At 56.4% G+C, this 5480-nt stretch overlaps 1 protein-coding gene across 2 annotated transcripts in view; it reads right to left on the bottom strand.

Moving 5' to 3' along the window:
* LOC133345376 (zinc finger and BTB domain-containing protein 7C-like) overlaps positions 1 to 2924 on the bottom strand; it is a 51556-nt gene extending 48632 nt beyond the window's left edge. For both annotated transcript variants that reach the window (XM_061556281.1, XM_061556118.1), the window contains exon 1: positions 2761 to 2924. The gene's annotated coding sequence lies outside the window, so the exon portion shown is untranslated. The remainder of the gene's footprint in view (positions 1 to 2760) is intronic.
* Between the last annotated feature and the right edge of the window lie 2556 nt (positions 2925 to 5480).

The following is a 5480-nucleotide window of genomic DNA, read 5'->3' as shown; positions in this document are numbered from 1 at the left end:
TGGGTGAGTGGGTGGGTGGGTGAGTGGGTGGGTGGGTGAGTGGGTAGGTGGGTGAGTGGGTGGGTGGGTGGGTGGGTGAGTGAGTGAGTGTGGGGTGGGTGAGTGGGGTGGGTGGGTGAGTAGGAGTTGGTGGGTGAGTGGGTGAGTGAGTGGGTGGGTGAGTGAGTTGGTGGGTGAGTGAGTGGGTGGGTGGAGTGAGTGGGTGAATGGGTGGGGGTGGTGTGGTGGGGTGAGTGGGTGGGTGAGTGGGTGGGTGAGTGGGTGAGTGGGTGGGTGAGTGGGTGAGTGGGTAGGTGGGTGAGTGTGTGGGTGGGTAAGTGAGTGGGTGGGTGGGTGGGTGAGTGTGTGGGTGGGTGAGTGCGTAGGTAGGTGAGTGAGTGGGTGGGTGAGTGGGTGGGTGGGTGATTGGGTGGGTGGGTGAGTGGGTGGGTGGGTGGGTGAGTGAGTGAGTGAGTGGGTGGGTGAGTGAGTGGGTGAATGAGTGAGTGTGTGGGTGGGTGGGTGAGTGGATGAGTGTGTGGGTGGGTGAGTGCGTGGGTGGGTGGGTGAGTGGGTGGGTGGGTGATTGGGTGGATGGGTGGGTGAGTGAGTGGGTGGATGAGTGAATGAGTGTGAGAGTGAGTGGATGAGTGAATGAGTGTGAGAGTGGGTGATTGAGTGGATGAGTGAGTGGGTGAGTGAGTGAGTGAGTAGGTGGGCGGGTGAGTGAGGGGATGCATAATTCAGCCAGTGTGTAGGTGAATGGTTCCTCCGGAATTAATCCAAACACTTAACCCCGTGCAGCCTTGAACAAGTGGTAGCGAGCCGGAACGCCGGACTTGGTGGGGGGTGATGTGGCCAGCACCACGCCCGGCTCAGCTTCGTATCCCCACTGTCCTCACGTTTAAACACTCGAGCAGGTACTTTTTGTTTAAGGCTGAGTCGACGTAGCGGAGGTCCGGCACCAGTTCAAATGTTCGCCACTGTTATTTGGTCGTTGCAGCACCGAACGCTCAATCCCTAAACACACAACCACGCATCCGCTTATGGGGAGCGGTGGCGCAGTGGTTAGCACACTGCACTACGAACCCGGCGACCCGCGTTCGATTCCTGGCCATGCCGAACGTCAGCGGCGAGCGATATTCATAATTTGTAATGGGCGTCCCCTAGGTCGACTGGGCCTTAAATCAGGACCTGGTGCGGTGAGTAAAACTTCGCCACTGGGGAGACAAAGGCGACCGAGCGTTGTGTGCGTACAGCACCCCCCTACTCACTGACAGCACTTAGTGCAACAGCGTGTGTGGGGGGGGGGCTACACGGGGGATGTGTGCGTGACACGTGTGTGTAACACCTGTATGTGTGTGTGCCACGTGTGCGTCACGTGTGTAACACGTGTGTGTGTGTAACTCGTGTGTGTGTGTGTGTGTGTAACACGTGTGTGTGACACGTGTGTGTGTGTGTAACACGTGTGTGTGTGTGTGTAACACGTGTGTGTGTGACACGTGTGTGTGTGTGTAACACGTGTGTGTGTGTGTGACACCTGTATGTGACACGTGACACGTGTGTGTGTGACACGTGTGTGTGACACGTGTGTGTGTGTGTGACACGTGCGCGTGTGTGACAAGTGTGTGTGACACGTGTGTGTGTGACACGCGTGTGTGTGACACGTGTGTGACACGTGTGTGACACGTGTGTGACACGTGTGTGACACGTGTGTGACACGTGTGTGATAACTCAGCGAATTGAGCACACAGCAAGCACAGCCAGCATCACTACCAGCAGTGTCGCCACCATCGCTCCCAATAGCACCATCAGCAGTGCCCCCCCCCACCTACACAGAGGAGTGCCCCCCACTAGGGCCCCCCCCCCCCGAATCAACCAAGGTCCAATCACCACCAGCACCATCAGCAGAATCACCGCCACCACCACCACAATCACCACCACAACCACAATCACCGCCACCACCACCACCACCAAGCCGCACCATTAAGCTGCCAACCCTCTAAGCAGCATCGGCGACATCATCCCCGCACCACTCACACCAGGATCATCACCACCTCCACCACCACCACCCCTCTCTACATCACCACCACCAGCCCCCACGCCACCACCCCTCTCTACATCACCACCACCCTGCCACCCCTCTCTACACCACCACCACCACCCCTCTCTCTACATCACCACCACCACCCCTCTCTACATCACCACCACCACCCCTCTCTACATCACCACCACCCACCAACACCCCTCTCTCTACATCACCACCTATCTACATCAGCACCACCCACCCACCACCACCCCTTGACATCAGCACCACCACCACTACCCATGCCACCACGCCTCCCTACATCACCACCACCACTCACCCACACCTCTCTACCTCACCACCACCACCCACCCACCACCACCCCTCTCTACATCAGCACCAGCACCACTACCCATGCCACCACTCCTCCCTACATCACCACCACCACTCACCCACACCTCTCTACCTCACCACCACCACCCACCCACCACCACCCCTCTCTACATCAGCACCAGCACCACTACCCATGCCACCACTCCTCCCTACATCACCACCACCACCCACGCCTATCTACATCACCACTACCCACCCACGCCTCTCTACACCACCACTCCTCTACATCACCACCACCACCACCCACGCCTCTCTACATCACCACCACCACCACTCCTCTACACCACCACCACCCACGCCTCTACATCACCACCACCAGGAGGCCCCAGTCGCCACGGACCCCTCCCTAACGCGCTGGGTACCTGCTGCTTCGCCTTGCGAGTAGCTTCCCATGTGGGTGAGGGCACAGGGGGGGCCACAAAGGGGGGGGGGGGGCACGGCTCCCGGCTGCCCCGAGTCGACTGCCCTCCTCCTCTGCTTCCCGGCGTCTTCCCCAAATCCGCTGCTCCGATCTCCCACTCACTGCTGCTGCTACTGCCGCTCAATTCCCTACTGCACAAGCGCACCCCGCGCCGCCTATGCGCGCTGCGGATTGTGGAGCCGGGCCCACGTGGTTTGTTTAAAGGGACTTGGCTGGCCACGTGGCGCCAGCAACGCCACCACCATCAGCAACATCACCACAAGCACCACCACAACCACCACCACAACCATCATCACCATCATCATCATCACAAGCATCACCACCACCACCATCAACAACACCACCACCACAACCACCACCATCACCACCATCATCAACAACATCACCACAACCACCACCCACCACAACCACCACCACCACAACCATCATCACCACCACAACCATCATCACCACCACCACCACAACCACCACCACCATCATCATCACCACCACCACAACCACCACCACAACCATCATCACTACCACAACCACCACCATCATCATCACCACCACCATCATCATCATCACCACCATCATCATCATCACCACCATCATCACCACCACCATCATCATCACCACCACCACTACCACCACCACCATCATCACCACCACACCATCATCATCACCACCACCATCACCACCACCATCATCATCATCACCAACACCATCATCACCATCACCACCACCATCATCACCACCACCACAACCATCATCACACCACAACCATCATCACCACCACCACCACAACCACCACCACCACCATCATCATCATCATCACCACCACCACCATCATCATCACCACCACCACCACCATCATCATCACCACCACCACCACCATCATCATCATCACCACCACCATCATCATCATCACCACCACAACCATCATCACCACCACCACAACCATCATCACCATCACCACCACCACAACCATCATCATCACCACCACCACCACAACCACCACCACCATCACTACCACCATCATCATCATCACCACCACCATCATCATCATCATCACCACCACCACAACCATTATCACCACCACCACAACCATCATCACCACCACCACCACAACCATCATCACCACCACCACCATCACCACCATCATCATCATCAGCCGTGGGTCTATCCACTGCTGGGTGATGGCATCGTCATCATCATCATCATCGCCACCATCATCATCATCATCACCACCACCACCATCATCACCACCACCATCATCAGCCGTGGGTCTATCCACTGCTGGGTGATGGCATCGTCATCATCCTCATCAGCACCATCATCACCACCACCACCATCATCACCACCATCATCATCATCGCCACCATCATCATCAGCCGTGGCTCTACCCGCTGCTGTGTAGAATGCATTTGGAGACGATGTTCGTTGCCGTCCCATCGTCGTCGAGCAGCAGCAGCCCCCCCCCCCCACACGAGCGGCGTCAACAGCACGCGGTCGAGCCGCACGAACGACCCCGCGGGGTTCATTTATATATGTCGAACACCGATTATTCACGTTTGTGAAATTATTTAAAAAATATTTTTTTTTACATTTTCTGATGTGAACAAGCAGCGATTGTTTTTGTTGTTTTTGTTGTTTTGATTGTTTTGGTTGTTTTTGTTGTTTTGGTTGTTTTAGTTGTTTTTGTTGTTTTGGTTGTTTTTGTTGTTTTGCTTTTTGTTGTTTTTGTTTTGGTTGTTTTTGTTGTTTTGGTTGTTTTTGTTGTTTTTGTTGTTCTTGTCATCGAACTTGCTATTTGCTTCATTGCTGTCCATCATCATGTCGGTGACCCCGTGGTCGCTCTTTGGAGTGAACGAGAACTCGGCCGGGCCTCTCTGGAGTTCTCTCTCTCGCCTGGTGCAAGTGCGAACAGAACGGGCTTCGGAATGACCTCGGCCCGGCTTTCACACCTGGCCACTGCCGTGCAGGGCTGTGCCTCGAGCTCCCTGCATTCCGGATCGCCTCCCCCCGATCTACCATGACCCACCCCCCCCCCCCATGGGCAGACACAAAAACAAAGATCCCCTGAGGACGGCTGCTTGCGTTGTGGCCGAAACGTCGTGAGAATTATTTTATTGTTTTATTATTATTATTTTATTATTTCCATTCTACGTGACTTTACCGAAAGAACCAAGAAGATGAATCCCTGCAGTCACGAAAGCTTTAAATCGAAAAATCCCCCGTGTAGCCTTAACAGACTGTAGGGGCAAGTGCCGTTAGCGAGCAGCACCTATGAAGGCCGGCACGGCACGCATAGCGGGTGGGTGGCCAGCACCACGCCCGGCCGCCTTTGTCTCTCCCAAAGTGTCGATGTTTACACGTCGCACCGGGTACTCATTTGAGGCCGAGTCGACCTAGAGGAGGCCCGGGACCGGTTCAGTGAATCGTCAGCGGGTGTTGGCCGTGAGCGGGGGGATCGATCTCCGAGTCGCCGGGTTCGTAGCGCAGCGTAGCTGAGCGCTACCACGGCACGACGGACGAGGCGGACACGGACGGACAGACGGAGCGAGTGTAGCAGCAGCAGCAGCGTGAACATCCCACGCAGGGTGGAGTAGGAGGTGGTGGAGGAGGAGTGGCCGTCTCCCTCCTCCTCCTGCTGCCGAACACTGGCTGCGACCTTCACGG

Source organism: Lethenteron reissneri, chromosome 1, assembly GCF_015708825.2.
Source record: "Lethenteron reissneri isolate LAM-NWPU_2019-01 chromosome 1, ASM1570882v1, whole genome shotgun sequence".
In the NCBI taxonomy this organism is placed as follows: Eukaryota; Metazoa; Chordata; class Hyperoartia; order Petromyzontiformes; family Petromyzontidae; genus Lethenteron; species Lethenteron reissneri.
Note: the sequence above shows the minus strand (reverse complement) of the source record. Positions and strands in the feature narration are given on the sequence as shown.